Raw genomic sequence first — 21,291 nt, forward strand, 5'->3', positions numbered from 1 at the left:
AAGACAGAGAGAGAGAGAGAGCGTGAGTATGTAAAGGCATGCGTGTGTGTGTGTGAAAGAGTGAATAGTATAGTGGACCACTTGTAGTGTCACATGAACCCAAGGTCCTGGTTAAGGCCATCCTCATGCGTACCGAACTTGGCCATCGGTCTTTGCTTGGCCTATGAGTTATTGCATATCCCAAAATCCATCTTGGAGTATGTTCACCTGAAGATTCCAGACTGAATGTCCCTGACCACTGAAGTGTTCCCCGACTGGGACCAAGCAGATACTATGATAACGAATAAATGGACAATGCGCAACAATCACCAGATAGAGATGTTCCCTCCCAGTCGGAGCCCAGGTAGTCTACTCATATTCCTATTTCTTATGGTTTTAATATAGGAATTCAGCATTGCAAAACATTTCAACTTGCAGGATATGTCATTTCAATTTTTTTTTCTGGTAAAATCCTCTAGAACCTAGCTGCACATTTTCTTTAATGGGGGAATGTGATTCGCCAAAAGTCTTTTTTTTAAGTCATGATTTTCAGAAATGCAACAGTCTTAAGTGAGGACTTATTGTAGAAATATTGTGCAAGAAGAGTATCATCAATTGTTTGCGGTAAAATGTATTACTATACCAATGTGCACGCTAACTTACCATTATCATGTAAACCTCCACAGTGAGGCATTGAATGGAGGCATCCATCTTGCAGTCAGTTTTAGTTAAGCCATAGTATGGGCCAGACTGTTGCTTTGACTGCTCTTAATATGGTATGTGGAATGGAGCTGACGTTAGTTGTTGAAAAGCTGTAAAAAAAAGTGCAGTTCTTGACAGAAGGACACGGAAATGTTCAATGCTATGAAAGCAACTAGAATAAATTGAAAAAGTGTAAGGAAGCAAGTGTCAGTTGGTAAAACATAGTGGCTGCAATTTTTCCCATCTCAGCACTAGTTGACATCAATGGTGATATCAAAAAGAACTGATGAAGGGCTTTTGCCCGAAATGTCGACTCTCCTGTTTCTCGGATGCTGCCTGACTTGCTGAGCTTTTCCATTACCAACTCTAATCTCCAACATCTGCAGTCCTCACTTTCACCTATCAAAAAAACCTGTCAGCTTTTCCATTAGCAATGGCAAAAATGCAAAATACTGGTGTGATCTACTGAATAAGCCAGAGCTATACTTATATCACTGCTGGGAAGGTTGTTTCAAAATGCATTACACCATTAACCTCTCTGAAGAACCGAAAAAAACCCAGAAATTTTGAAATTTTGAGGCTATGCTTTGAGGCAAAAATGAATATAACATTATCTTGCAGCCCCCTTCCCCTCCACATGCCCAAAATGTCAACTGTTTTGCTCTTTGGATGCTGCCTGACCTGTTGTGATTTTCCAACAGCACCAGCACTTGACCTTATATGCCTTGTCATCCACATACCTCTGAAATGTTACAAGGGTTTCTGCCTCTATTGCTCTTAAAGGCAGTGAGTTCCAGATTCCCATCACTTTGTCCTCCTTTCCTGATACCTTACAGGACCAGTGCACATGCACATCAAGATCCCACTAACTGTCAATGCTTCCCAGGGTCCTGATACTGTTTATCATGTATTCCCTTGCCTTGTCTGTCTTGCCTGTGAGTATTGAATTGAATTGAATTTATTGTCACACATACCGAGGAATAATGAAAAGCTTTGTCTTGTGAGCAATACAGGCAGATCACAGCGTTAAGTAACATTTATGGTAAATAATAGGTAAACAGTGGCAAAAACAAATACACAGGTACAGGCGAATGTTAAGAGTTTGAGATTCTATTCAGTATTCTAACGACAGTAGGGTAGAAACTGTTGCAAAACCGGCTGGTGCATGTGTTCAGGCTTCTGTACCTTCTCTCCGATGGTAGAGGTTGTAGAAAAACATTGCCAGGGTGGAATGGATCTTTAAGAATGCTGGTGACCTTTCCTTGACAACGGGCCTGGTAGTTGGATTCTATAGGTGGGAAGTTGGCCTTTGTAATTGTCCAGGCTGAGTTCACCACTCTCTTTAACTGTCTCCGATCTTGAATGGTACAGATGCCATATCATGTAGTGATACATTCAGACAGAATGCTCTTGATGGCGCACCTATAAAAGTTGGCAAGGGTATTCATCATCACTTTGCCCACAACCAAAGTAAGGCTCACTGGTCTATAATTACCAGGGTTGTCTCTCCTCACCTTCTTGAACCAGGGGACAACATTTGCTATCCTCCAGACTTCTGGCACTATAGACAACGATGAAATAAAGATCAAAGCCAAAGGCTCTACAATCTCCTCCCTGACCTCCCAGAGAATCCAAGGATAAATCCCATCCAGCCCAGTGACTTATCTATTTTCAAACTTTCCAGAATTGCTAAGCAAAAATCACACAACACCAGGTTATAGTCCAACAGGTTTATTCGGAAGCCCTAGCTTTTGGACAGCTGCTCCTTTATCATGTGGTTGATGAAGGAGCAGCACTCCGAAAGCTACTGCTTCCGAATAAACTTATTGAACTATAACCTGGTGTTGTGTGATTTTTAACTTTGTACACCCCAGTCCAACACTGATGTCTCCAAATCAGAATTGCTAACACCACCTCCTTGTGAACCTCAGTCCCATCTAGTCGAGTCGCCTGTATCTCAGTATTCTCCTGGACAATATTGTCTTTTTCCAGTGGGAATACTGATGAACAATATTCATTTAGCGCTTCCCTTATCTCCTTGGACTCCACACACAACTTCCCACTACTATCCTTGATTGGCCCTAATGTTTCTCCAGTCATTCTTTTATTCCTGATATACCCATAGAAAGGTTTAGAGTTTTCCTTGATCCTACCTGGCAATGACTTCTCATGGTCCCTTCTGGCTCTTCTTAACTCTTTCTTTAAGTGTTTCCTGAAAAACTTGTAACTCTCAAGCACCTGAACTGAGCCTTCATGTCTCACCCTCACATAAGCCTTCTTCTTCCTCTCGACAAGAGATTCAACTCCTTTAGTAAACCACGGCTCCCTCGCTCGGCCATTTCCTCCCTGTCTGGCAGGCATGTACCTTTCAAGGACCCATAGTAGCTATTCCTTGAATAAGCTTCACACTTCAATTGTGCCCATCCCCAGCAGTTTCCTTCCCCATCCTATGCATCCTAAATCTTGCCTAATCGCATTATAATTGCCTTTCTCTCAGGAATAACTCTTGCCCTGTGGTATATACCTCTCTCTTCCTATCGCTAAAGTAAACCTAACCGAATTGTGGTCATTATCACCAAAGTGCTCACCTGCCCCCAAATCTAACACCTGGCTAGGATCATTATCCAGTACCAAATCCAATATGGCCTCGTGCTTTGTTGGCTTGTCTACATACTATGTCAAGAAACCATCCTGCACACATTGGACAAAAACTGACCCTTCTAAAGTACTCAAACTATGGAATTTCCAGTCAATATTTGGAAAGTAGGAGAAAGTGAGGACTGCAGATGCTAGAGATCAGAGCTGAAAAATGTGTTGCTGGAAAAGTGCAGCAGGTCAGGCAACATCCAAAGAGCAGGAGAATCGACGTTTCGGGCATAAGCCCTTCTTCAGGAATGAGGAGGGTGTACCAAGCAGGTAGAGAGGAGGGATAAAAGGTAGGGAGGAGGGACTTGGGGGAGGGGCATTGGGAATGCGATAGGTGGAAGGAGGTTAAGGTGAAGGTGATAGGCCGGAGAGGGGGTGGGGGCAGAGAGGTCGAGAAGAAGATTGTAGGTGAAGAAGGCGGTGCCGAGTCCGAGGGTTGGGACTGAGATAAGGTGGGGGGGGGGGCAGAAATGAGGAAGCTGGAGAAAATGAATGCAGCTTATGCCCAAAACGTCGATTCTCCTGCTCTTTGGATGCTGCCTGACCTGCTGCGCTTTTCCAGCAACACATTTTTCAGCAATATTTGGAAAGTTAAAGGCCCCATAACAACCACTTTACTATCCAGGATTATCTTTGTTATCCTTTCCTCTACATCTCTGGTGCTATTTGGAGGCCTATAGAAAACTGATTGACCTCTCCCTTCCTATTTCTAGCCTCAGCCCATACTACCCCAGTAGATGAGTCCTCAAATGCCCTCTCTGCTACTGTAATAGTGTGCTTGACTAACAATGACACACCTTCCCCTCTTTTACCGGTTTCTCTGTTCTTACTGAAACACCTAAATCCCGGAACCTGCAACAACAATTCCTGTCTCTTCTCTATCCATGTCTCCGAATTGGCCACAGCATTGAAATCCCAGGTACCAACCCATATTGCAAGTTTGATTAGAATCCCTACAGAATGGAAACAGGCCTTTCAGCCGAACAAGTCCACACCCACACTCCAAACAGCAACCCACCAGGCCTACCCTACACTTACACCTGACTAATGTACCTGACACTATGAGCAATTTTACATGGCCAATTCACCTGACCTGCACATCTTTGGACTGTGGGAGGAAACTGGAGCACCCGGAAGAAACCCACACAGACACGGGGAGAATGTGCAAACTCCACACAAACAGTCACCCGAGGCAGAGATTGAACCCGGGTCCTGGTGCATCGTGCTCACCCGCCTTATTCCGGATGCTCCTAGTGCTGAAGTAGACACACTTCAAATCACTTTCCTGCTGACCAATGAACTCTTGCAACCTTGAAACCATATTTCTGACCTCAATACTCTCACCCTCATGGACACTGGAACTACAATTTAGGTTCCCATCCCCCTGCTGAATTAGTTTAAACTCTTCTGAATAACATTAGCAAATTCCCCCCCCTAGGATATTAGTACGCATCCTGCTTATAGAGACCCCACCTACCCCAGAATGAGCCCCAATTACCAGCTATCCAAAACCCTCCCTCTTGCACTATCCCTGTAGCCACATATTCAACTCCTCTGTCTCCCTATTCCTCACATCACTTGCACATGGCACGGGCAACAAATCAGAGATAACAACTCTGTTCGTTCTAGCACTAAGCTTCCACCCTAGCTCCCTGAATTTATGCCTTACATCTCCATCCTTTTTCCTACCCATGTTGTTAGTACCTATGTGGATCATGACTTGGGGCTGCTTCTCCTCCCTCTCCCTCTCCCCCTCCCCCTCCCCCTCAAGGTTCTGAAGACACGATCCTGGCACTTGGGAGGCAACATATCAACCGTGAATCTCTTGTTCCCCTAACTATGGAGTCCCCAATGACTAATGCTCTGCTGATATCCCCCATCCCTTCTGAGCAACAGGGACAGACTCTGTGCCAGATACCTGTATCCCATGGCTTAAGTCATGTCCCCCAACAGTATCCAAAATGGTATACTTACTATTGAGGGGAATGGCTATAGGGGTTCCCTGCACTGCCTGTTCCCTTTCCGTCCCCTGACTGTAACCCATCTGCCTCTTTCTTGTATCTGAAGTGTGACTCTGTAACTCTGTAACTCCTCTGAATGACTCCCTCCAAAGTTCATCCAGCTCCAGCTCCAGTTCCATAACGCAGTTTTCGAGGAGCTTGAGTTGGGTGCACTTCCCGCAGATGCAGTCAGCAGGGACACGACTGGTGACCCTTCCCTCCTATATTCTGCAGAAGGAACATTCAATTGCCCTAACTGCCCATCCCTGCTGTTCTAAATTCCCAAAGAGACTTGAGAAATATAAAGAATAAAAAAAACTAGTTACCTTACCAATCCAGCACACAGAATTTTTTTTTATTGGTTAGAGGAGGAGGATGGGTGGGACACAATACCTAAGTAGTGTTTTGGGTTACGCAACCACCCAAATATATTACTTCACTTACTCAACAGTCCCGTGTCCACTCCTGTTCAGCATGCGCTTCGTGTATTCATGAAGTAAGTTTATATAATTGTAAATTTATCTTCCTGGCAGGCCCCTGAACATCGAGACTGATGAAAACACGAGGTAAGTTCATAGAATTTTCTTGTTGTGTAAGGCTATCATCCTCACTACTTACCATCTGACCAATATTTGTATCACCTGTAAATTTACTAATCATTCAGGTCTAACTCATTTGTAGAAACAATAAACAGGAAAAGCCTCAACACCAATCCATGCAGAACCTCATTGGATGCTGACTTCCAGTCCCAAAGACACCACCTTTTGTCTCCTGCCACTCAGTCAATTGTGGATTCAATTTGCCAAATTTCCTTGACTTCCATGGGCTGTTACCTTTGCTCTCATTCTCCCATCTGGGACCTTATTAAAAATCTTTCTGAAGTCCAAGTCAACTTTGTCAATTCCATTGCCCTCATCTACACACTTGGTCATCTCTTTGAAAAATTTTATTAAGTCGTTCAGATATATCTTCACCTTAACAAAACCATGCTGACTATTCTTGATTAATCTCTGCCACTCCAAATACAGATTAACTCTGCCTTCAGTTTTGATTTGGAGGAGCCAGTGTTGGACTGTTCCTCTGAATTGCTATGAATACCTACCATTGAGGTTTGACTGACTGGCCCGCTGTCTCCTGGTTTATCTTTTGCTTACTTTTTGAATATTGCTCCAACATAGGGTGTCTTCCGGTCCTCTGGCACCTCTCCTGTGGGCAAAGAGGAATTGAAAATTATTACCAGCCCCTCTGCTATTTCCTCTTTTGTCTCACTCAACAGCCTGGGTTACATAATTTAGGACGTTTCTTCATTTTACCTCCATTATCCTTCCATGCTCCCTTTTTGCTCCTCTTTGCCTGGGCACACCCTATACTCCTCTGGAGTTTCTGCTGCTTTTAGCCCTCAATATCTGGCATACGTCTCCCTTTTTCTCTTTAATCAGTCCTGCCTAGTTTCGACATCCAAGGTTTGCTGCATTTGTTGGTCCCACACTTTAATTTTACGAGAATGAATTCCACTGGCTGTAGCTCAGTTCATGATTCTCTGCAGCTCTGAAGATTGAATATCATTCCTTGAATTTTTATTGTGGATGAGTCCCACTGCATGTGATTTAAATAAATGCATTCAACCTTTTCTGCAACCTCAGTAATCTCCTTTGATCTTGCTTTGTTTATTTACACTTCTAAATTGCCCTTTATTGCAAAAAAAATCAAAAACCAATTATTAATATGCTCCATATGAACAATACAATCTACATTGCCTCTTAAAATCAATCCCGGTAGATTTCATTATTACGTGAGTTTGCCATTGGGTGGCTTTGCATTCTAAGATCACACTGGAGTTTAAGTAAGATTGTACGACATACTTCCTGTTGGTGCCTTGAACGACTAAAAAAGCTAGTAAGTTTGACAAGCAGGCAGCAGGTACTTTAACCTCACAACTTCTGAATTCTCCTTTGTTTTGGACGAGACATGTTGTTGTTCATTAATTTCTCAGAATAGGTATTTTCAATTCACTCCACCAGGCGGCCAACAGCTCTTAGTTGCTATTGGGAAACATGATCCCCTTGCCCATTTCTAGAGGTATAAAATTGCATAAAATATACAAAACAAAATTATTTGATTAATAATTGTATAAAAATATTCAAAGTAACAACTGCAGTTTGTAATTTCTTTGATTATTGAAAAAAGTTTCAATATAAAAACAAGGAATTCCACTCTCTTTTTCAGCACATATTATTTCTCCTCCTTTCCTCAAAATGGTTCAATTATCACCTATCTTCTAACCCTACTTAACCTGAATACTATACATAGTTTTCTTTCTTATGTACAAAGCCACAGGAAATACCTTATATTGTAAGATACATCTATCATAGCACGTTTTAAATTGAACTATCTTGAGAAGTTCTATTGCTGAAAAACCCAAATTAAATATGACAATTACTTCACTATGCAGTATGTGTTGGTATCGTAGGAAGACGATTTGCCACTTCTGAAAATCATGATCTAGTTCTGCTCTGTTATTGGCAGAGATGGTTGTGGTCTCAAACTCTCCAATCAGATTATAGGTAGTGTTCAGTTGCACTGAACCGAGTAAAACAAAACTCTCCTGGAATATTATATTTTTCCCAACTTATTACCGAAGAAGTAGAATCCTAAGCAGAACATATTTCCTTCTATTCCATTTCATGTATTTCATGTGGAATTAACTAACCAGTACTTCGCAAAATTCTTAGAAGACAAATAGGTAGATACCTATATAAACTCAATATAATCTAACTATCTTGCATATATTAATCAACCTATATAAACTCAATTTAATCTAACTATCTTGCATATATTAACCATTCAACAAATTACGTTCATATTTAAAGAAATTGAAAAATATGCAGCATGTTCATTTTTAACAGAAGGATTGAGCAAGTTAAACCCAAGTAAAAATATGATTTGCTCTCTCTGTGTCCTTTTCTGGACTGAATTACCACAACATGTTTCTCCGAATGATCTCTTGAAACACATTCATTCCATTATTGCTGATCTACGTAACACAATAGTTAGATCTTATCAATTGTAGATATACCAACTATGCCATTTTGAGTTAACAGTCAGATTCAAAATTGAACATACCACATAACCCACAATCTGGAATTTTATGAGTTTGATATGTGTCAAAGAGCTGCCTGGAAAAACAGTGAGACACTCACACTGGCAAGACCTGCTGTTTATTCTGTTCATCATGCACTTAAGAGAATGGCACCAAGCAATGCAATGTCCTACCTGCCATGAGCACTCAGCAACATCACAGGATAGGTCTTGTCTCCTGCTGGCACAGCACTCTTTGATTCCTAAGATCAAGGAGTGACTCAGAAAAATTTGTAGTTGTTGTTGGAGAAGACACATGAGCTGTGAGTCATAAATGTTTAGTGACTCACAATCTAGAACATGTTGATCCCTTTGCAACTCGATATTCTGTAGTTATTCTCCATCTAATTAATACACTGCTTTGTTATTCCTTCTGCCAAAGTAAACAATTTCACATTTTCCCAAATTATACTCCATCTGTCAGGTTTTTACACATTCTGTGATGATGCTTTCTTGTCCCTGTTTTTTTTCTCAGGGGTTTGTAAAAGCACAGGTTCCAAAAAGTTTGTGTTCGATGGGTTTCAGGTCCAATTTGATTATAGCTAACAGATACTGCCTGAGGCAAAAGGCTTTCAAGTTTAAAAACAAACACTTGTACAATGAAAGGGGAGTGGTCAGTTCTCCCAGTTCAGCTTTTCCCCGGTTTGACTTTGTTTTAACAATCTGTTTATTAACTGAAAGCAACTAGGCAGATGCTGTCAAGAGTCAAGAGTGTGGTGCTGGAAAAGCACAGCAGGTCAAACAACATCTGAGGATCAGGAGAATCGATGTTCAAAATGAAGGAATGGAAGAGGCTTATGCCCAAAACGTCGATTTTCCTGCTCATCAGATGCTGCCTGACCTACTGTGCTTTTCCAGCACCACACTCTTGACTCTATTTACTGAAGCAGTCAGGTAGTGTTTGAGGCTGTTGATCCAAGAAACAATTACATGGAAGAGGGTGTTTCATGCTGCCATCTTGCTCCCACCAGTGAGACCCTGGGTTTGATTTTACCTTTTGTACCAAGGGGTGTTAATGGGGATTGTTGCAAGTATTTGGAACAGCATAATTAAGTTGGGATAGTCCGTTAGGTTTTTGGATAGGTTACGTTATTCTGTATTCTGTTTGCTTTTGTTTGTGTTTCATTCGGTAATCTTGGAAATAAATTCTGTTTTGGTTAAAACTAAATGGTTTGACCAGCTGCAACCCTCCTGGAATATCTGCATTATACATGCTCAAATTAACTAGTGAGGTTAGGGTCTGGGCTACTTTCTTGAAATGTTTTGAGGGGTCTGGCCTGGTCTATAACAATTCATTCAACCTTATCAGTGTGCAAACTCTTTATGTTTATTTCTTAAAATATTTTCCAACCTACCTTTCAATTACTGATATGAGTTATAAAATGTTGAGGGTCAAGCACAGACATTTATGGACTCCACTTGTCACATCAACCAATCTGAAAAAGATCCATACTCTCTGTTTTCCATCAGCATTCAATTTTCTTTTCATGCTACTATGTTACCCCCATCTTGCCAGTTCCTGCAATAACCTTTTTTTAAAAAATGGAACTCAAATGGATGAGGAATTTACAACAGCAAGGGGGTGAGACGGATGACAGTTATAGGAAGGGAGACATGTCACAGGTACAGTCACGTAGAGGGATGAACTCCAGGAAAGTAAGAGAGGTAGGCCAGTAGTACAGCAGTTTTCTGTGGCTGTCCTCATTTTAAACAAGTATGCTGTTTTGGAAAATGTAGGAGGTGATGGATTATCAGGGGAATGTAGCACAAATAGACATGTTTCTGGTATCAAGACAGGCTCTAATGTAATGAAGCATATGTTAGGTTCCAAGTGATCGATTGTGTTAAGGTAGTCTCTAGTTAGAGGCACAGGCAGACATTTCTGTGGCCAGCAGTGAAAAATCAGAATGGTGTGTTACCTCCCTGATGTCAAGATCAAGGACATCTCAGAGATGGTGCAGAATGTTCTCAAGGGGGAGAGTGCCCAGCAGGAGGTCATTGTACATATTGGAACCAACGATATAGGAAGGGAAAAGGCTGAGATTCTGAAGGGAAAACATAGAAAGTTAGTCATGAATTAAAAAGGAGGTCCTCGAGGGCAGTAACATCTGGATTACTTATGGTGCTACGAGCGAGTGAGGGTAGGAATAGGAGGATAGAGCAGATGAATGCGTGGTTGAGGAGCTAATGTATGGAAGAAGGATTCACATTTTTGGGTCACTGGAATCTCTTCTGGGGTAGAACTGACTTTACAAGAAAGAGGAATTGAACCTGCATTGGAAAGGGACTAATATACTTGTGGGGGAATTTGCTAGAGGTGCTCGGAGGGATTAAAACTAGTAAGTTGGGGGTTGGGACCCAGGGAGATAGTGAGGAAAGACATCAATCTGAGACTGGTACAGTTGAGAAAAGTGAGTCAAACAGTCAGGGCAGGCAGCGACAAAGCAGAGAACAAGGTAGGACTGATCATGTTAAAATTCAACATCTATAAATCATTGATTTGTAAAGATGGCAGTTAGAGACTGCAAGAGAAACCCTTCAGGAAACCATGTAAGTTTGAAAGGGGTTTTCTGCCAGAGCGTACATTTGGCCTTAGATCTTTGGGTGTTCATCCTCCAAGGCAAACTTTGGGATATGCAATGACACAGAATGGTGGAGCAGAGACTGATAGCCAAGTTCAGTACCCATGAGAATGGCCTCATCTGGGACCTTGGTATCATGACACACTACAGGTGACTCCAATACACCATACCCTCTCTCTCACACATACACACATACTTATACAGACCCTCTCTCATACACACACTCTCTCACAATCACAATCTATCAAGCATGTGAACACACACACACAGTCTCTCCGCCTCACAAGCAACACACACATGTAAGTCTATGGGGTGAATTTGCATTTGAGAATTGTATTTGTACATACATTCTATTTTGTTCAAAAATCACAACCTTGAGTCAATCCATGTGACATTTTATAAATTCCTACTTTGGAAATAGAACCAGTCTGACTCAAGATTGGAATACAGACTCTAACCTCAAACCTTTAATGCATTGTCTGAGCTGAGATGTCACTTTTTAAAATAAAATCTTAAGTTATCTCAGGAATGTGACTTGAAAGAAGTTCTGGGATTTGCATATTAATGCTTTGAAACCTGCAACCCAATTTAAAAGAAAGACTTAACAGCAATCTAGGTTTGTTCAACATATCACATCAGTTGTACAACAGTATGATCATTTGTGATAAATTCTGTCCTATAATTGTGCTCTACTATCTACCTGATGAAGGAGCAGCACTCTGAAAGCTTGTACTTCCAAATCAACCTGTTGGACTATAAACTGGTGTTGTGCAATTTTTAATCTTGAGTATACGTAGCAACCCAGCTTCAACAGCTTGCTCTGATAAAGAATTCCAGAGATTCACTACCCTCTGATGAGAGAAAATTCTCCTCATGCCATCTGAAATGTGTGACTTCTTATTCTGACAATATGGTTTTCGGCCCTAGGGCCTCCCACAATCATCTCATTCGTCTATATTTCAACTGAGTACAAGCTCAATCGACTCAACCTCTGCCCATAAGATAGGCCTTCCATACCTTTTCAGAGTCAAAAATGCATGATGCTGGAAAGGCACAGCCAGTCAGGCAGCATCCAAGGAGCAAGAGAGTCAACAATTCGAGTATAAGCTTTTCATCAGGAATCACATTCCACACCTTTTCAATCTCATCTCCAGTTCTCACTTCCTCTATAGCTATTTTCAACCTACTGAAATTTCTCTGGATTGCCTCCCAATGCCAATATATTTTTCTCCTTAGACACAGAGTCTAAATTTGTTCACAACATTCTAGCTGTGGTCTTATACCTTGTATGGTGGTAGCAAAACTTCCCTACTTTTTTCTTTCATTCCATTTGAAGCTGACCTTCCCTCTTATCCACTGATCTTGGATGTTAATTTGTTGTGACTCATGGACAAGGACTCCCCATCACTCCATTGCTTTCTGCATCCTTTCTCTATTTAAATAATACACCTTTAGGCACAGGATATCTAAATTTATTAGGTGAGATATTTAAATCTAATAGCTGAGATTGTATCTAACAGGTGGAATAATTGAGTGTAATGGATGAGTTATTTGCAGTAAATAAGTGGGATATTAGTACCTATTGGATGGGAGATTTAAATCTAATCTTGGGATATTTGACTCTAACAGGCAGGAATTTGAATCTATTGCATGTGATATTTGAATCTGGAGGATGAATTATTGGAAGTTGACTTGAAGGATATTTAAAGAAGGTTGGGATATTTTAATCTGGTATTTTGAATCTAAGCAGTGGGACATTTAAAACCTAAGGGTTGGAATGTTTAACTCTAACAGGCAGAAATTTGACTCTAATATGCAGAATGTTTGAAATTAAGAGTTACAAATCACACAACATCAAGTTATAGTCCAACAGGTTTAATTGGAAGCACGAGCTTTTGGAGTGCCGCTCCTTCATCAGGTGGCTGTCAAGTGCACAACTGGAGGACACAGAATTTATAGTAAAAGTTCAGCGTGATGTAACTGAAATTATACATTGTTTATTAAGTCTCTCAACTGTTAGAATTACCATGATAGTTTCACTTCTTTCATATGTAAATCACAACTTTTTTTTTAAAAGTTACATTCTCAGGTTAACTGTAATAATTGGTGTCAGTGCAGGTAAGATGTTAGCCCCCTGTGTTCCCTGTCTGTGCCATAATGTTTAGACTAATTCTAATCTAAAAAGTGAGTTAACAGAGTCTTACATGGATTCATACAGTTTTTGAGCAAAGTACAATGTAACTCTGCAAGTACAAATTCACCCCACAAACATGTGTGTGTGTCTGGGGTGGGGGTTTGTGAGTGTGTGAGAAAGAGTGTATATGTGTCTGTGAATATAAAGTGTTCTAAGTCTGTGAGAGGATGCATGTGTGAGTGTGTGTGTTTGGGGTGGGGGATTGTGGGTGTCTGTGAGAGAGAGTATCTAAGTCTGTGAGAGGGTGTGTTTCTTTGTGTATGTATAGTCCAATGGTATCTTCAGTACCATCACACTGTGAACATTTGCTATAAATTCTGTGTCTTACAATTGTGCACACAGAATTTAGATATCCTGATGAAGGAGCGGCACTCTGAAAGCTAGTTGCTTCTAATTAAACCTGTTGGACTATAACCTAGTGTTGTGCGATTTGTAACTTTGTACACTCCAGTCCAACACAGGCATCTCCAAATCGTGAAATTAAGTGGTTCAACTTTAAACTTGAAAGGGTTCAGAAAAGATTTACAAGGATGTTGCCAGGGTTGGAGGATTTGAGCTATAGGAAGAGGTTTAATAGGCTGGGGCTGTTTTCCCTGGAATGTCTGAGGCTGAGGGGTGACCTTATCGAAGTTTATAAAATTATAGAGATGATCATGGATAGGATAAACAGAGATGATTTTTCCCTGGGGAGGGGGATTCCAGAACTAGAGGGCATCGGTTTAGGATGAGAGGGGAAAGATATAAAAAAGATTTAAAGGGTAACTTTTTCATGCAGAGGGGCGGTACCTGTATGGAATGAGCTGCCAGAGGAAGTGGTGGAGGATGGTACAATTGCAACATTTAAAAGGCATCTGGATGGGTATATGAATAGGAAGGGTTTGGAGGGGTATGGGCTGGGTGTTGGTAGCTGGGACGAGATCAGCATTCCTGATGAAGGGCTTTTGCCCGAAACGTCGGTTTCGCTGCTCCTTGGATGCTGCCTGAACTGCTGTGCTCTTCCAGCACCACTAATCCAGTATTTGGAGATCAGCATAGACAAGTTGGACGGAAGGGTCTCTTTCCGTGCTGTACATTTCTATGACTCTATTTAAACCTAAGGGCTGCAATATTTAACAGACAGGATATTTGAATCCAACAATCTAACGGGTGAAATGTTGAAATTTAACGGGTGGGATATTTGAATTTTAAACGACGGGATATTCAAATCTAATGACTAGGATATTTAATTCGAATGGACGGGATATTAAATGTTAAAGAGGATGAGCAGTTGAATCAAATGACGGTCCACTTGAACCTAACGGTCTTTGGTTTCATTCGGAAGCTCCTTCCGTCCAAACTCTACGCATGCACCTCCCGAGGGGGTGGTGCGCAGGCGCAGCCCGGAGTCGTTTGCCAGTGCAGTGTGTCAGGCGGAGTCGGTGCCGCTGGGTGATGGGTAATCTTTAACGGTATTCTTCTGTCGGGTGGGGTAAGGAAAACGAAATGTACTTTCTAATGTCTGAAAACGGGGCTGCTGCTGCTACTGCGGCGGAGGGTGTGCGGGAAGACGTTAGTAGAGAGAAAACAGCAGGCAGCCGAATGGTCGGAGGGAACTGCCGTGGAGACCCCCATCCCCCATCCCCCATTCCCGGGCAGCCCGAGGGGGTGTGGGAAAACCTCCCCCCTTCCTTACCGCTTCTCTTCAGTGTGTGACCAGGGATTTTAGCAGTTCAGCCACACGCGAGCATTCATGGTGCAGCGTCTTGCCCTAATCACTCGCGATGCTTTATTTATCCTTCCTACCCCCAGTTCATAGACTCTGTCCGCATCCTTGAACAGTCCCATCGTATCTGTTCCATCACAGGAAAGGAGCTGGGATTCAGTGTCACTCGGGTGTTGGGCCGGGTCCTATCTACCATTTTCGAGGATATTTTCTACCCCATTGGGAAATGGTGAGAGTGTTGGTTAAAAGCTGTTTCGATGCAGTTTTTATTGTTCTCTTTGGTCACATTTCATGCTTATGGACCTAGTGCTGGAAAGTGGGGCTAGTGTCTTGTTTGGTGGTACAATGGTCTGAAGGGCCTCTTCTATACTGTATGACTCTAGGTTTGAAACATTATTTAAATATTTGTCTGTTGCAGTTGTATGATTGTGTTAGTATTAAAACTTAAATTGTCAGCCAGACTTTGTGAACTTGAGGGATTTTGATACAAAGAAAATGATTTGAACCATAAATATTAGGAAGGCTTGTTTTGTTCCTGTATGAAATTCCATTCCCTAGTTAACAACTTAATTCCTGTCCCTGGCAACTGAGATAAACCTGGCTGACTGCAATTTTGATGTCATTGAGATGTACAGCATGGAAACAGACCCTTCAATCCAACTAGTCCATGTTGACCAGATATCCTAACCTAATCTAGTCCCATTTTCCAGCACTTGACCCATATCCCTCCAAACCCTTCCTATCCACAGACCCATCCAGATGCCTTTTAAATGTTGTAATTGTACCAGCCTCCACCACTTCCAACTTAGTCCATACATGCATCACCCACTGTGGAAATAAATTGTCACTTGCGTCCTTCCTTTTTTATAGAGTGGTGCTGGAAAATGGGACTCTGGTTTCCAGCATCTGCAGTCATTGTTTTTACCTCCTTCCTTTATATATCTTTCCCCTCTCGGCCTAATCCTATGCCCACTAGTTCTGGATCCCCTAGGATATGTTTCTGAACACTCTTCCATACCTCATTTGCATACTCTTAACAGTATATAAGCTGATGTTGGTGTTGAAACATAGAAAATCTGAGACGGAATAGACAATTAATCCCTTTTGAGCATGCTATGCTATTCAGTATGATAATGGTTGATCATCCAACTCAGGGCCCTGTTCCCACTTTCTCCCCAATTCTTTGATTCCTTTAACCTTAAGAACTATGTTTATAGTGTGATTTTTAACTTTGTACAATAACAACACCAGGTTGTAGTCCAACAGGTTTAATTGGAAGCACACTAGCTTTCAGAGCACCGCTCCTTCATCAGGTGGTTGTGGAGGACACAATTGTAAGGCACAGAATTAATAGCAAAATCTTAGTGTGATGTAACTGAAATTATACATTGAAAAATACCTTGATTGTCTGTTGAGTCTTTCATCTGTTCGAATACCATGATAGTTTCACTTTCATGTGTAAATCACAATTTTTTTTTAAAAGTTGCATTGTCAGGTTAACTGTAAAACAATTGGTGTTAGCTAGACAATATGTTGAAGGTGTTAGCCCCCTGTGTTCTCTATCTATGCCATGATGTTTAGATTGATTCTAATCTAAAAAGTGAGATAAGAGTTTTACATGAATTCATACAGTTTTTGAGCAAAGTACAATGTAACTCTGCAGGTACAAACTCACCCCACAAAATGTGTGTATGTGGGTCTTTGTGTGTGTATGTGTGGGTTGGGGGGTGTTGAGAGTGTGAGAGAGTATATATGTGTGTATGTGAGTGTAGAGTGTCTTAAGTCTGTGTGTGTGTGTCTGTATGTATAGTGCAATGGTGGTCACCTGTAGTGTGACATGAACCCAAGGTCCCAGTTGAGGCCCTCCCTATGGGTATGGAACTTAGCTATCAGCCTCTGCTCAGGCACTTTTTGCTGCTGCGTGTCCCGAAGTTCGCCTAGGAGGATGGTCACCCGAAGGTCTGGGTTTGAATGTCCTGGACCGCTGAAGTGTTCCCCAACTGGGAGGGAACACTCCTGTCTGTTGTTTGTTGTGCAGTGCCCATTCATCCATTGCCGTAGCCTTTGCTCAGTTTCCTCAATGTACAATGCCTTCAGGGCATCCTTGCCTGCAACGTATATGATAGACAATGTTGGCTGAGTCACATAAGTACCTGCCAATTAGAAGGTGAGAGGTGTCCCCACGTGTAATGGTGGTATCCATGTCCACACTCTTGAAACATCTTACAGCACCTGCCGTGACTGTTATATGGAAGTGTCCTGAAAGCCAGGCAGCTTGCTACGAGCAATGATCTGTTTGAAGTTTGGCGGTTGTTTAAAGGCAAGCAGTGGAGGTGTGGGGAAGGTCTTGGTGAGGTGCTCATCCTCATTGATAATGTGTTCAGGTCACAAAGAACATGGCGTCATTTTTCAGCTCTTGGGAAGTACTGAACAACAAAGGGTACCCTGTTGGTTGCAGCACATGTCTGTCTCCTGAGGAGGTCATTACGGTTCCTTGCTGTGGCACCTCTGAACTGGTGGTCGATGAGTTGAGCATCGTACCCCGTTCTTATGAGGGCATCCCTGAGAACTTCCAGGTGTCCGTCACATTCCTCCTCATCTGAGCAGATCTGGTGTATGCATAGGGCTTGTCCATAGGAGATGGCTGTTTTAATATGATGTTTTGGATAGAAGCTGGAGAAGTGTAGTATTGTGAGATTGTCTGTGGGTTTGCGGTAGAGTGTGGTGCTGAGGTGTCCATCCTTGATGGAGATGCATGTGTCCAAGAATGAGACAGATAGTCGAGAGTAGTCTATGGTGAGTTTGATGGTGGGATGAAACTTGTTGATATCACTGTATACATTTATCAGTGACCCCTCACCATGGGTCCAGAGGAAGAAAATGTTATCAATGTACCTAGTGTATAATGTTGGTTGGAGATCCTGCGTAGAGAAGAAGTCTTGTTCGAACCTGTGCATGAAGATGTTGGCAAATTGGGGTGCAAATGTGTCCTCATGGCTATTCTATGTGTCTGGATGAAGAACTGGTTGTCAAAGACGAAGACGTTGTGATCAAGGATAAAGTGGATGAGTTGTAGGATGGTGTTTGGAGATTGGCAGTTGTTGTTGTGGCATACTGAGGCTGTTGCCGCACTCCCATCATTGTGGGGGATGATGATGTAGAGTGCTGAAACATTTATTGTGGCGAGGAATGTTCCTGGTTCAACTGGCCTGTGGGTGCTGAGTTTCTCTAAGAGATCCATGGTGTCGTGGCAGAAGCTGGGGATCCCCTGTGCAATAAGTTTCAAGATGCCTTCAATATAGCCGGAGAGATTCTCACACAGGGTCCCATTGCTTGACACGATGGGACATCCTGGTGTGTTGTTTAAGTCACCTACGCAAGAAGTACGTGGGATGAGGGCACGTAGGGAACTTTGAAGGACTGGATAGACTTTCCTGCAGTGATAATGTTGCCTACTGTAGCAAGACTGACATCTCCAAAACATGACTACCATCGACACCACTAAATGCCGGCTTAAAGTGGAGAGGATCTCCAAGAAGATAGCACATATCGACAAAGACATAAAGTTTCTACAGAAATGCAGGCAAGCAGGAAAGATCCCAAAAGGATTACGGATCATGAACCCACTCAAGTTAACCTACAACACAGACCAGGCAGAGAAACGTTGCCGCCGCACCTCTTGCAAACTCCTCAATCATCTCGTGCACCAACTCCACAGAAGGCGCCACAACCTTGAAATTCAGGTGGAGTCCACGCACTCATCCTGAGCTCAGGATACAGCAGTACAACTATGCGACATTGCCAAACGGACAAGGTGACGAAACTACACCACTTACATGCACACCAAGAACAAAAAACTTGAGAAACTTTGTATTCTCACCAGTAATAGCAAAGCCCACCCTGGCACCACAGTAGACAACACTATCGCTGCGGGGAAATCTATTATCAACTTATTGGACCACACCCTTTGACTGGAAGAGATTGAAGAGCTGGGGTCTCAATTCTGCCCCACTACCAAAATGGTAGTTGGTTCTTGCAGCAGACGTGGAGGAGTTCATCAGACAAATGAGACTCCGGGAATTCTTTCAAGGCGCCAGCAGTGATGCCAACGAGCCCACTGGAACAGTCATCACAGGGATCTGTAGAGGAGCGACCAAAGAAGGTGTCAACTTGGACCCCATCGGAGGGCTGCTGCCCTTCGCTTGACATGTATGCTCCAACAGATTCATGATTTATCAGCTGTACCCACAAGATAGAGCAAAATATCACCCGTTCACAATGCAATGCCATCCAGCCTCTCGACAATCACAACATTGTCATCAAACCAGCAGATAAAGGAGGAGCCATTGTCATTCAGAATCTAACCGATTACTGCAAGGAAGTGTACTGACAACTGAACAACCAGGAACACTACAAGCAACTACCAGCTGATCTAACCAAAGAACACACCTGTGAATTAGACACATTGATCAGGACTTTGGATCCAGTCCTTCAGAGTTCCCTTCGCGCCCTCATCCCACGTACTTCTTGTGTAGGCGACTTCTACTGCCTTCCAAAGGTACACAAAGACAACACACCAGGGCGTCCCATTGTGTCAAGCAATGGGACCCTGTGTGAGAATCTCTCTGGCTATGTTGAAGGCATCTTGAAACCTATTGTACAGGGGATCCCCAGCTTCTGTCACGACACCACTGATTTCTTACAGAAACTCAGCATCCACAGGCCAGTTGAACCGGGAACATTCCTCGTTACAATAAATGTTTCAGCACTCTACATCATCATCCCCCGCAATGATGGGAACGCGGCAACAACCTCAGTACTTCACATCAACAACTGCCAATCTCCAAACACCATCCTACAACACATCCGTTTTATCCTCTATCACAACGTCTTCACCTTTGACAACCAGTTCTTCATCCAGACACATGGAACAGCCATGGGGACCACACTTGCACCCCAATTTGCCAACATCTTCATGCATAGGTTCGAACAAGACTTCTTCTCTACGCAGGATCTCCAACTAACATTATATGCCAGGTACATTGACGACATTTTTCTTCTTCTGGACCCATGGTGAGTGGTCACTGATAAATGTATACAGTGATATCAACAAGTTTCATCCCACCATCAAACTCACCATAGACTACTCTTGACTATCTGTCTCATTCTTGGACACATGCATCTCCATCAAGGATGGACACCTCAGCACCACACTCTACCGCAAACCCACAGACAATTTCACAATGCTACACTTCTCTAGCTTCCATTCAAAACATCATATTAAAACAGCCATCCCCTATGGACAAGCCCTATGCGTACACCTGATCTGCTCAGATGAGGAGGAACGTGACGCGCACCTGGAAGTTCTCAGGGATGCCCTCATAAGAACGGGGTATGATGCTCAACTCCTCGACCTCCAGCTCTGACGTGGCACAGTAAGGAACTGTAATGACCTCCACAGGAGACAGACACGTGCTGCAACTGATAGGGTACCCTTTTGTTCAGTACTTCCCAGGAGCTGAAAAACGACGTCATGTTCTTTATGACTTGCAACACATTATCAATGAGGATGACTACTTTGCCAAGACTTTCCCCACACCTCCACTGCTTGCCTTTTGAACAACCGCCAAACCTCAAACAGATCATTGTTCGTAGCAAGCTGCCCGGCTTTCAGGACAAATGGCTGAGTTAAGTAGCCTGCACCACTTTCCATGTGCCATTGTGCACTGAGGGAGAAGAGTAGCTGCTTAAAGTTCTGGAAATGTTTTGATGTTTTCCACGTTTCTGTAATCACAACTGAATGGAAAGTACTAGCAAAAGCAGCTAATAGAATAGCATTTAGGAAATGATTGTGTATATTTAATGTTAAGGGGCAAAGAAGTTTTAAAAACCAAATACTCAGTTATTTGACTTCACTGCAAAACCACCTCCCAAGAAGGAGCAGCACTTTGAAAGCTTATGATTTCAAATAAACTTGTTGGGCTATATAACCTGATGTTGTGTGAATTCTGACAACTCAGCAGAACACTGAACTGTTCCATCTGTATATAACAGCATCCGTTATTGGCTTCTGTGTCTAGTAAAATTTTAAATTTGCTGTATGATTTTTCTTGGGAGGCATAAACAGAAAGTTGTAACAACTGGGTGCTTTTCACAGTATATTCTCAATTTTCCCTCAAATAAGATTTCTGAACAGTGATTGGCCTATTTTGATTTTTAAAAAGTGAGTTGCAGGACAAACACAGCCGATCAGCTGGGGGGGGGGGGGGTCAAATGTTTTGTGTAAGCTCTTCATCAGGAATCCTGCTCCTTGATGCTGCCTGACTGGCTGTGCTTTTCCAGCGCTAC

At 42.5% G+C, this 21,291-nt stretch overlaps 1 protein-coding gene and 1 long non-coding RNA gene across 24 annotated transcripts in view; one reads left to right on the forward strand and one right to left on the reverse strand.

Moving 5' to 3' along the window:
• Nucleotides 1-721: 721 nt before the first annotated feature.
• LOC140487761 (uncharacterized) lies at nt 722-15,013 on the reverse strand. Of its 2 annotated transcripts, XR_011962940.1 has the most exons (4): nt 14,914-15,013; nt 6,482-6,533; nt 1,867-2,103; nt 722-791 (listed from the first exon to the last, which is right to left on the reverse strand). It is a non-coding gene; the product is annotated as an uncharacterized lncRNA (long non-coding RNA). The 2 variants fall into 2 exon arrangements; XR_011962939.1 differs by lacking the exon at nt 722-791 and having other exon boundaries at nt 1,815-2,103.
• LOC140487612 (multiple PDZ domain protein) overlaps nt 14,601-21,291 on the forward strand; it is a 359,969-nt gene continuing 353,278 nt past the window's right edge. For 19 of the 22 annotated variants that reach the window (XM_072586922.1, XM_072586963.1, XM_072586956.1 and 16 more), the window contains exon 1: nt 14,607-14,709. The gene's annotated coding sequence lies outside the window, so the exon portion shown is untranslated. Of the gene's footprint in view, nt 14,710-15,080; nt 15,173-21,291 lie in introns of those variants that run through there. The other 3 variants (XM_072586923.1, XM_072586935.1, XM_072586931.1) reach the window with 3 other exon arrangements.

The sequence above is a fragment of the Chiloscyllium punctatum genome, chromosome 2 (genome assembly GCF_047496795.1).
Source record: "Chiloscyllium punctatum isolate Juve2018m chromosome 2, sChiPun1.3, whole genome shotgun sequence".
Classification (NCBI taxonomy): Eukaryota; Metazoa; Chordata; class Chondrichthyes; order Orectolobiformes; family Hemiscylliidae; genus Chiloscyllium; species Chiloscyllium punctatum.